Genomic DNA, 11023 nt, shown 5'->3' with positions numbered 1-11023 from the left:
CCCGCCCCGACATGTTGCAGGCGGTCCTTACGCCGAAACCGCATCCTACAGTCTTCCCATTGGCCCGCGACACCCCTCTGTCAGTTGATTGGAGAGAGTGGATGTCCATCAGGGTCACGCTCCGCGGCAAAGAGCGGCGAAACGCGAAGGAGACGGCTTTCCGCCGGAGGGTAGACCAGCCGGCTGCGACAGCCCGGGTGCCTGGGAAAAGCACTGGGCGGGGTTTCGCGGTTCCGTGGAACGCCGGGAAGGGGTCACTCCCAGATGAAAGTTCCGGTTCCGGTATAGGTGGTGGTTGAGTTGCCACGGCAACGCGGTTGGCGGGAGCCGGGTTCCTGCGTTACAGGCGGTCGCTGGGCGGGAGGAGGCCTGGTGCATCTTTCTCAGCTTAGGTGAGCGACTCCGGTGCCTCCCGAAGGCCGCGGTCGAATGCGGCCGTTCGTGGCGGAAGCCGGGCTGGGCACTGGCACACAGGCCTGCCCGGGGCTCCGTCATCCGAGCCTGGGCCCTGTTCCCGGCCCTCCCTTGGCCCCGCCGCCCACGTGGAAGCGGAGGTCCAGGCCCGGCCCCGAAGCTCCCTCCTCTGGCGCGCGGTCATTTCTTTAAAACAACGTTTATCTTGAAAGTTTGCAAAGCGCTGTCATCGGTGTGATTCCATCTGGGTTTGGGTTTCGCTGACTTTCCACCCTACTTACACCCTTGGGCCTGGCCCCGGGAAGGGTTGAGTGGGCAACTAAGACGGGAATTGGTTCCTTCGGCAAACGTTCTGTGAGCAGGTGCTGCGTGCTTGGCACGGAGCCAGCGCGGGAGCTCGGGAGAGGCCTGGTGCCCAAAGCTCGTAGTCGGCGGGAGAAATGAGAAGCAGGTGCCAAGCAACGTGGGGGTACAAAGTACAGACAGGAGGGCCCGTTGCTTCCTCTAGTCTCCATGCAACTTTTTACACCTTAACCTACATTAGTAGATGCTGACTAATTTCGCTCCCAGGCACTCGATTTTCTTCACTGTGCTTGGAGCCTGACAGGTGCTCCTGTTGGTGCAAGGAATTATTCCGGAAGGGTGGGACTCGGTGAAATCGCTGCATGATCTGCAGTCTTGGAGCCGCACTGGGTTGGTGGTACCCAAGAGCATACCAGACTTGCAGAAAAAGCATACTCCAGAGGAAGCTGAGGCATGACTGCTCAAGAGCCAGCATTTCCATGTGCAATTTTCCTCTGATAGTTCCTGGGTACTGTTGCCACGGTGATAATGACTGTCCCATGTCATTATCTATCCACCGACAGTAAGAGGAGCTTTGCAGTCGAGATATTGTTTAACAGATGGAGTGGTTTCTGTTGGACACTAAGTACTGCTACAAATTACATTGTTTTTAAACCTTAAGTATTTTTTAAATTGTTTCTGGGGTTGACCTGTTTCTGCGTTGAAGGTGCCCAAATTTAAAATTAGAACATGAGTACATGTGCTGTCAGCAAGTGAATCTTCCAAATAATCCTTCAGCGTGACACTGGAGCCACATAAACTGAAAGTAAACTCAAGACATTACTCAGAAGTGCTCCTCAGTGACAAAATCTCATCCCATCAATGGTATTTGATGTTTGGTAGTTTTCTAACGTGGGACCCAAAATTGATCAGCTCTTAATCTTTTTTTTACCCAGATTCGTTGATTCTAGGTAAATCCAAGGAACAAGCATCAAGAACAGAAGTATCCAGGAAATGGCGTGATGCAGAAGGAGAACCGTTGTTTCAGAAGTCCAGCATGTGGTACACTTAACAGTAGAGAATGCATTATTTCCAAAACCACCTAACTTTTACTCCTGCTTATGTTATAGTAAGTTGTTGTTGTTGTTTTTAATAAATATTGGTGATTTGTTTTTGAAAATGGAAAGTGTTTATTGCCTACTCCAAACCGTCTACTTCGTCTTTTGTGTTGCTAGGTCAAGGGAGAAGGATTTACAAACTGGTGTTCTGAGGATCTGGAGACATAGAGCAGTAATGACATCCCTTACCTAGAGTGTAACATTGGCCTCGGAAGCATAGTTTTCCCAGTTGTCAGGTATTTTATTAAGTTGAGCATTCAGCTGTCATTAAAGATTAGGAGTAATCCTTGCTCAGGAAGAAGACAAAGCCTGTATTTAGTAGAGTTGCTGCACTCAGTATGACAAGACCATACGTGAAATGTAAGCTATGGGAAAGCGTGTCCACACTCTTCAGGGAGCTAAGTGGGTGGCTTTGGTAGCATGCTCAAGGACAGGAAAAGAAATCACATAAATCACATTTAACCAAAGAAATTGGACCAATACACCTATATTTAAGTTTTTAATAAAGGAAGCAAAAATACAAAGTATGTATGTTGTACATAGTCATTTTTGTCTTTGAGTTAAAACCACTCTTGGAGTATTGGCTCCAAATATAAGCAGAGAAAATAGTAATTAAAATATTTCTTCCAAAACTCGTTTATGCGATTTGGCATTTCAATTTGGAGGTTTCTTTTCAGGAATTCTATAATGAAAACATGACACAAAAGTACTCTTTTAATAAACAGTTGTCAGACATCTGACATATTGCTCAACAGTATTTGGGTGTTTTGAATACAAGTCAATAATCTTTATCAATTTCTGGTCTTTCATCTGGATGTTAATGGGGATCTGGGGGTGGGAAATACACAGAAACTTAGGAGAATCCTGGCATTTTGGTCACAAGATATAGTTAGACCCCACACTAAATAATCAAGGCACGCCCTGGCCAGTTTGGCTCAGCCGTTGAGCATCGGCCTGCGGACCAGAGAGTCCCGGGTTCGGTTCCCGCTAGGGGCACGTACCACAAATAAATAAATAAATAATCAAGGCATGTAAACATGCTGATTCAGACATCCTAAAAATGTTTTTCTTTCCTGCACTTATTTATAGATAAGTCTTGACTATATTTGGTAAAATTTCTTTTTTCTACCCACTTCAAAAGCAAATTCACATAGAACCATAGTTTAAAACCTTTTGAATCTGAGATCGTGTCTTCCCATATATGAGACCTATATGAAGAGTCAGTTATTGAGCCCAGGACCATGCTTGCTTTGAACTCTCAGCCTGGTGTTTCTGTGTCCTGGCTTCAGTGTTGAAGTCAGTGCTGTGTTCTGACGGAGGGTGTTTCTGTGCACAGGACCTGTGATAGAAATGGCTAGGTCCAAGCTGGTCAGAGCATTCTGTAAATGGCATTTTAGAGAAAAGTAGGGCCCTGGCCAGTTTTGCTTAGTGGTTAGAGCATCGGCCTGCAGACCAAAGAGTCCTGGGCTCGATTCCGGCCAAGGGCACATACCTCGGTTTCGGTTCGTCCCTGGCCCCAGTTGGGGTTGTGTGGGCTGCAACCAATCGATATGTCTCTCTCACATCAATGTTCCTCTCTCTCTCCCCCCCTCCCTCCCACTGTGTCTGAAGATGAATGTAAAAATATTCTTGGGTGAGGATTAAAATAATAATAATAATTTAAAAAGAAAGAAAAGTGGCTGCTTGGGTTGCACAAGGGTCGAGCCAGCACACATTCCTGAGCTAAAATAGCATTTGTGACCCATAGTTCCAGCTGGAACCTGAAACCTTTCTCTGGTGTACTTAGCTATTACCCAGTAATTTTAGAGCGTCGCTGCAACCCTGGAGTGAACCTGGTTCCCCAACTGCCCTAAAAATAACACGATGTGTGAGAAAACAGCGCAGAGCCCCGCCCTCGCAGAGAATCTTTGCTAATCCCTAATGCAAAGATAGAAATGCCTTCTGAAGTTTTACTACCTCTATCTGACAGAGACAGCTGTTTTTATAAATACTCCTGGCCATGGGAGTGGCCTGAGTTTTGCTAATCGCTGTTTCCCACACCAGTGGGCTCAGCCTAAGACAGGAAGGAAGGCCTTGCTACAGCCCTCACCGGTCATAGGTCCGGCTCTCCTCCCTGTAAAGGTAAGAGAAATGGTGTGCTGATACTTGGATTAGCTTAGCCTAGAGCCAGCCGTCGGAGGTGCAGGAGAGAACGGGTTCCCCAGAGATGCATTTGTGAAAAGCCTGGAGACCACAGCAGAACCTGATCCTGCTCTGGGATTTGAATGTGTTGTGAACCCTGGGTTCCCATCCTAAGCATCCTTAAATACTTAGTTCTTGATACTCTGTGGAATTTTTCCACCCTTACTACCTTCCTGGATTTGTGAACAATGTGCAGCGTCTGCATACAGTTATTGTTGTTTCAAGATGTCATACAAGAGCTGCAGAGTTTAAGGAACCGAGTTGTGCTCTTTCTAAACATTGACCCCCAAAACAATACCATCTTGCATGTGTAGCACACCATCCTGTTCTTCAAACAGGTTTTGTGTACGTGCGCTCATTTGGACCTTGTCACTAACCCTAGGATAATGGTTCTCAGATATTTTGGTCCCCAGGTCAGGCTCTCATTCCAGCATTTGAGTAGAACATCTTTTTGACAGACTCGAGCGCTCTGGGTTCCCCCAGAGTGGTGTTGCCTTCACAAGCACTTCGTGAAATTTCACTGCTGAGTCATAACATCACCAGCAAGTCCAACAAAATTAAACATTCCAGAATTATCTTCACTGCCTTTGCATGTGAATATATTAGATACAGATGTGATTTTTATGGTTTATGGAACTAAAATAAACAACAACTTAAACCTAAAAACCCAATGAGAAAAATGGAAACCATAGCTTTTCGTTTCTAAAAGTTTTCTTTCGTCCCCATGAGTCTTTGCATTGAGGCCCAACTCCAGACCTCTGCTGGACTTTGTTCTGTTGAGAATCTCATTTTATTCTGAGGAAAATAGCCCAAGTCGTATCTCCTATAAGGTAACATTAAGTGGTAATCATAAAACATGTTCAGACTTGATTAAAGGTGTTAAGTGAATAGTCGGCTTTTCCCAAACTGTCTGTTTAATAAAAGGTTTTAGTGTTTTGCATTATGTGTTTCTTTTTTCTACCAGCAGATGGTTTCCGTAACTCAAAGTTACCATCCAGCAGCTTCTGAGAAAGTGCCCGGACCACAGAGTACAGAAAGCAAGGAGTCAGTGCTGTCGTGGGTGAAACCTATTAGGAAGATTTATCTGTTAGCAGAAGTTTATGGCCCCTTCTGATAGTCACTGAGTTTGCAGCCAAACACTTGGACAATTTTATTATTTTCTTTGAATGATTGCTAAGATGTATTGCCAAGGCCTTAAATACTCTATGATGAGTCAGAGTCCCACTCGGTGCTTCCACCTTTGAGCCTTAGTAATTTACTGCCTTCAAAATTAAACCTGGCTGCCGTGGGAATCCCTTGCTCCAGCCTCCTGCCCCAGCTCACCTAGCGAAGGGGGAGAAGCCGCCGCTTCAGGGAGGGGAGGGAGGTTGGAAATGGGGTGAGACGTAAGCTGTTCATTTTCTTTTACAGGAAAAAAATGGGAGGATTTTAAATACTTTTCTGCTCTTATGGCCTGAAAAATTCCATTTGTTAATTTTAACTTTAAACTTTTTGAAAGTGTAGCCTACTGAGATATAGTTAACTGTTTTCAAATTTCAGTGAGCCAGAGTTTCAGAGTTCTAATAAAAGACTGTTATAAACTAATTATACTGTGTGTGTGTGTGTGTGTGTGTGTGTGTGTGTGTGTGTGTATGGTAAGGGGGTCACTTTGCATAGACCTCACTTGCTGGATTGGGTGACCAGGAGAACTTAGTGTTCAAAGCCTTGAAGAGAAGGGGCACTGTTGGCAGGCCTCCCCTCCCAGGCACTGGTTTCCCTGCATAGCCCGGTTCAGTGCAGCGCTGAGTGTATCCAGTTGGCGGGATGGAGACTTTCATCTTCATACCGCACAGCTGCAGTGACAGTCCACACCTACCGCTGGCTGGCTGGGGACGGCCAGTACCATCCTCTTACTTGGAGGGATTTTTACTTATGTTAAAAATCAACACGTCATATTTCAGAATCATTCTGTCTCCAGAAACTTGGAGCATTTCATCATGCGCCGCTGCCTTACTTTGCAAGGCAGGTAGGGGGCACTAGTCTACTTTACCGAGGAAGCAGGGGCGCGAGAGCCAGTGAACAGTGTCCCTGTCATGACTGAGAGCAGGACTCAGTTCTCACCAAGGCCTGCTCTCACCTGAGGGCATGGCTTCCTTGCTTAGTTCTCTAATGTTCCAGCCACAACAGGTAAGAAGCAGTCAATTTAAAAAGTTTAACACTAAAAGCAGGAAGAAGCAATAACTAACAGGTTAACAGGATATTTTAAAAAAGAAGAGGCAGATAGATATTCTGTTTTTTTTTTGTTTTTTTGTAAAGCAGCATTCTGGGAGCATTTGCTCCCTATGCCTTGAGCATCGGAGACTGTGTGATAATATCAAGTCACCAGGGAAGGGAAATTACATTCTGTGTACTCTGGATAAGAAGTCAAGGAAATGTCATGCATATTAGATTGCCAACAAAAATTATACACACACATGGCTTAAAGAGGTTATGTTTAAAATAATAAACCAGGGGAATACATTCTTCCCTCATTGTGCTGGACAAACGGTGTCATTCTGCTTCTGTTATGGACTTCACATTAGTCCATAGTAAGCCCCTTAGAAATACCTAATTAGGTGGAAGAGACATGAAATTGGATTCTTCTAAGCTGCATGAACCAAATGTTGGGCTTGAGAGCATTCCGACGACATCAGGCCCGGAGACGGCCACCCGTAAAGCAGCCCTCTGAACGCGGATGCACAGTTAAGAGGCCTTGCAGAATACAACTTGCCCTATTTCACGGCTGTTGGGGACCAAAGCCCTTCAGGGGCTGGTGTGTGTCATAGTTTCATTTTTTTAATGCCTCCCCTCCCCCACCACTAGACCAGCAGCTTGTGGTCCGACTGAATTCCTTTTTGCCCCTGGTCCGCAGCACAGTACCCAGTACCTAGTACGTGCTCGATGCGTAGTTCTGGAATGGAGAGCACATCACATGGTGACAGTGCAGGACAGGATCTCAGAATCCCAAGTTGCATGAAGCTCCTGGCTTTGCCGTGGGAGGGGAAGAAGCATCCGCCCGGGGAGCACCCACCAGCTCTGCTGAGTAGGTAAGACACCCCCCCCCCCCAAAGGCCTTGCAGTCATGACAGGGACAGGGACAGATGCAAGACTGTCACTAGTGCTGGAGAAGGGAGGGTGGGCCTCCTGAGTACAGCAGTTGGCACCCCAGGGCTGGCTGTTGAAAGGTGAAGAGCCGCTATTGAAAAGGGAAGGACTTTGGAGCCAGAGGAAACTGTCAGGGCCCGCGAGGCCCGAGGCGCAGAGGCGTGGACAGTGCTGGGGCTTGAGGATTTCCTCTGCAGGCCGAGGGGAGGTCACAGAAAGAGCATAAGCTGGGAGTTCTTGAGAGATGAGCCTAGTAGGGTGGTTGAGGATGAACTGGAGGCAGCGAGACCCACAGGGAGGCCAGTCAGGAGACTAGGATCCAACCACTGCAGGTGTTCCTGACCTCAAACGTAGGACTGACAGAATTTGGCAACTGGCTGGGTGTGGGGAGGGGGCCAGGAAGAAGGAGGGATCCAGGCTTGTCCCAGGTTCCTGCCTTACATGCCAGTGGCTCCTACCTGGTGAGGCAGGGCAGCCGGGAGGATGCTGGAAGGGGTGAGTCAGCATTTACCTTTGGACTTCCTGAGTTTCTAGGAATTTGAGGCATCTAAGTCACCAGGTTATAACTGAAGCATAGGGGAGAGTATTCAGATAATTGCAGCCACAGGTCTGGACCTAATGATAAAAGAGGTTTGGGGAGGAAGAGCAAGAAAAAGAAGAAAACAGGGAGGAACTCTGGGGAGGGTGTGCAGTTGGGGAAGGAAGTCCCGAAGAAGACCGAAAGGGCAGGATGGGGAGCAGAAGCAAGAGCTCCCAGGAAAGGGCCTGGTCACCAAGTCAGAAGCCACAGGGGGGCCAGGCAAGGAGCTGAGTGTTTCCTGGATTTGGCAGTGCAGGTAAACATGGCTGTGTGCTGACGCAATCAGAGCTCCCGGAACCTCTCCGAGTCTCTGGAACTCAAAGGAGCAGCCCAGTGAATTTGTAAAGTGTCATCTGGCTGGCGTGTGTGTGTGTGTGTGTGTGTGTGTGTGTGTGTGTGTGTGTATACCTTTGTTTTAGGCTGTCTTAGAGTTTGTAAATTGAGCAGACAGGGCTGAGTCCTTGTGTCCAGATTCTCCAGTGACACAAACACATTGCCATTTGGATGATGAAACAGCCCGGATGGCTGAAGCAGAGAACTAATCCCACAGGCACAGTACCAGCAAGGACCTTTTAAACACCCAAGGCCACAGGGTGTGTGTGCTGCCTTCCCTCTTGCCTGTCGGGGGGAGGGGGGCTACTTCTATCTGCTGAACCTAGCTCTTTAATTAGCCAGGAGGTGCCTTTATGGCACCTGCCGTTTTTCTGGGCACACTAGCTACAATATCAAAGAAGACCCTTAGGATTCATATTCTTTAAAATCTCAGGCCAGGGGCTGCAGGTCCTTGGAGACTCTGGACCAGGTGTGTCTGGAGCCCGCAGTCTGCAGCAAGAGTCCAAGGTCTTGTGGAAGGAGGCTTCTGCAGGGAAACATCTTTCTTCGCTCCAGAAGCGTCTTTGGTTCTCAAGACTTGTCACCCAGAGCCACGGTGCATACAGACGCAAGCCCCTGCCACACCAATAAAGGGGTCAGCTGTGCCCCAAGTGTGGGCTTCCGCAAAGAGCAGAGCTTTCCTGCTCACATGGTGATGGTGGGGGTGGCACACATACCCGGCATGGGTTCTGCTGCCCTGAGCCTGGGGCCGCTGCCCGTCCGCAGGGCAGGACTCAGCCTCCCCCAGCTTCCTGGGCACGCTGCCTATCACACAGCAATGCTAATATTATCACATGCGCGGGACAGCGAGCCGCTCAGAGCAAGCAAGGACACTCCTGTGGAGTTCAAAAGCACATCCCCAGGGAGCCAAACAAGACAAGGTTTCTCTCCTTCGTGGTGAAGTGTTCCTCACTCACAGCCTCACGCTGAGGTGGTTTCTGCTGTGAAGTTTTGTTTGAAAGCATAGTAATCGGAGGGTTTCTTTTCCCACTACAGCACACATTTGCACAGAACAGCACTTTTGTCTGTAGCACATTGTCATTCTCTGATCTTCACGACAGCTCCTCCAGGGAAGACAGGGCAAGAAGTGGCCCCGTCTAGACCTGGAGACGTGGGGAGGGGGCTGGGCTCACCCAGCTCGGCCAGCTGGGGAACACGCACCCTGAGAGAGAGACCACGTGGAGGTCTCCATCCGGTGAGCTCCTCACGCTGCCAACCCCCAACAGGGTAGGCAATGCTGACATTGTCAATGTTGCATTCAGGTTTCAAAACAAAAATAAATAAGCCAGGTTCCTAAAATGCTACGGTTTACACCCAAACGATGAAGCCGGAAGGGTGAGCAGCAGTGAAGCCGGGACTGAAGAGGAATCGCACAGCTCACGTGTCTGGTAACCAAGGAAATAGCCAAGCGCGGATGTGACTTCCCTGGTACAGTATACAACAGTTCAGAGAACTCAAAACCACATTCGTTATCTGAAGTGGCTCAGCCAGCCCTTGTGCTTTATATCTATGCAACTCGAATGCCGTTCCTGCAGCTGAGCATGTCACCAGCATAACTGGAGGGCTCGGCCCCGCTGCGTGCACGCGCGCACACACACATGCACATGCCAGATGTCTTGCCTGTCACTAAAGCTGGTGCTGTTCTTTGCAAAATACTTTTATATTTCATCATAACCTTGACCATAAAGAATTTATCACATTAATGAAGCCAGAGCCTAATATTTTGAGTTCAGTGTAGCTCTGTGTAAAGATCTAACCTAAGAAATGGACAAGAATCTCATCATGACCAGAAAATCATCCTCCACTTTTGCTACCAGTCAGGATGTAGAGTGATAAGGAATGTGGACCAATTTTTTAAAAAATTAAAAACAAAAAACATTGTGAGCTGAGGCCAGATTGCCTGGGTTTGTACTTTGGGTCAGTCATGTGATAGCTGTGTGACCATGGGCAAGTTATTACCCTCTCTGTTCCCTCATTTGTAAGAGTAGATAATAATTATAACTAACCTGAAGGTGGTGATAAAGATTAAATGAGGTCATATAAGTAAAGGCTTAGGCCCGTGCTTGGCTCTAGTAACCCTTTAATAAATGTTAAATATCATTATTGTCTCCATCATTCAAACTGTAGCTCACATCTCGCCTTATCCAGAACACCTTTCCCAAGCACCTGAGCCTTCACTCCTCCCTCCCATCTCTGGATTCCTCCAAGAGTCACTTCTGCACCGTGCAGTCTGGCAGTTGATGACTTGCAGTATTATCTTGTTACTCCAAACAGTGTTTCAGTCTCAATGTTGCTTCCCCAATAGATTGCAAGTTCCTGATGGTAGGAACCATGCAGTTTGCTTTTGTTAGATTTTTAAGTTCACAGGCTAATCCTGGGCAATTACTGGACACTGACACATTCCTGGGGTACGTTCATCACTCTGAGTAAGTAGGTAAAAATCTGGTGGGTGGTATTGTATATGGGGACTCTAACTATTACAACTGCATAATCTGCAATGATCTCAAAATCAAATGTTTAGTTAAAAGAAAAACAACACTTAAGGTGTTCCCAGCAGAGGCAGAAAGAGTAGATTGGGTTGCCCACTCATGGGACAAATATGGCAAACCCCTTTTAGAAGGGTTTTGCTTTTTAGGAATAAAGTTTGTCAATTGTACGTTAATATCTTTGAGTTTACTGTACTTATTCCTTGGAGTATAACAATAGCAGTGCTTAGTCATGCTACGCGATGTCACTGTCTAACACATTAAGATTTACATCTTTTTTCCATCGGGAGAAGTAACTTAGAGGTGCTCTTTTCCAACTGTCCCATTTCACAGATTCAGGAAGTCAGAGGTAACCCGCAGCTGCACAGCTAGTGGACAGCACCAACAAGAGCTAGACCTGGTCATCCCAGTCCCGTGCCTCTGACACACTTTGCACTTTTATTTTATAAAAGCAGCATACTTAGTGT

The 11023-nt window shown here is 47.3% G+C and overlaps 1 long non-coding RNA gene and 1 other non-coding gene across 6 annotated transcripts; both read left to right on the top strand.

The window, feature by feature from the left end:
• The first annotated feature begins 71 nt into the window (after positions 1-71).
• On the top strand, positions 72-5568 carry LOC118630178. Of its 5 annotated transcripts, XR_004959530.1 has the most exons (6): positions 72-392; positions 1653-1825; positions 1932-2174; positions 3784-3935; positions 4725-4825; positions 4960-5568. It is a non-coding gene; the product is annotated as an uncharacterized LOC118630178 (long non-coding RNA). The 5 variants fall into 5 exon arrangements; XR_004959527.1 differs by lacking the exon at positions 4725-4825 and having other exon boundaries at positions 73-392; positions 4963-5568; XR_004959526.1 differs by lacking the exon at positions 4725-4825 and having other exon boundaries at positions 73-392.
• Positions 1082-1356, top strand: LOC118622319. Its single transcript, XR_004958048.1, has one exon.
• Positions 5569-11023: the final 5455 nt, after the last annotated feature.

This window comes from Molossus molossus, unplaced genomic scaffold (assembly GCF_014108415.1).
Source record: "Molossus molossus isolate mMolMol1 unplaced genomic scaffold, mMolMol1.p scaffold_m16_p_1, whole genome shotgun sequence".
Classification (NCBI taxonomy): domain Eukaryota; kingdom Metazoa; phylum Chordata; class Mammalia; order Chiroptera; family Molossidae; genus Molossus; species Molossus molossus.
Note: the sequence above shows the minus strand (reverse complement) of the source record. Positions and strands in the feature narration are given on the sequence as shown.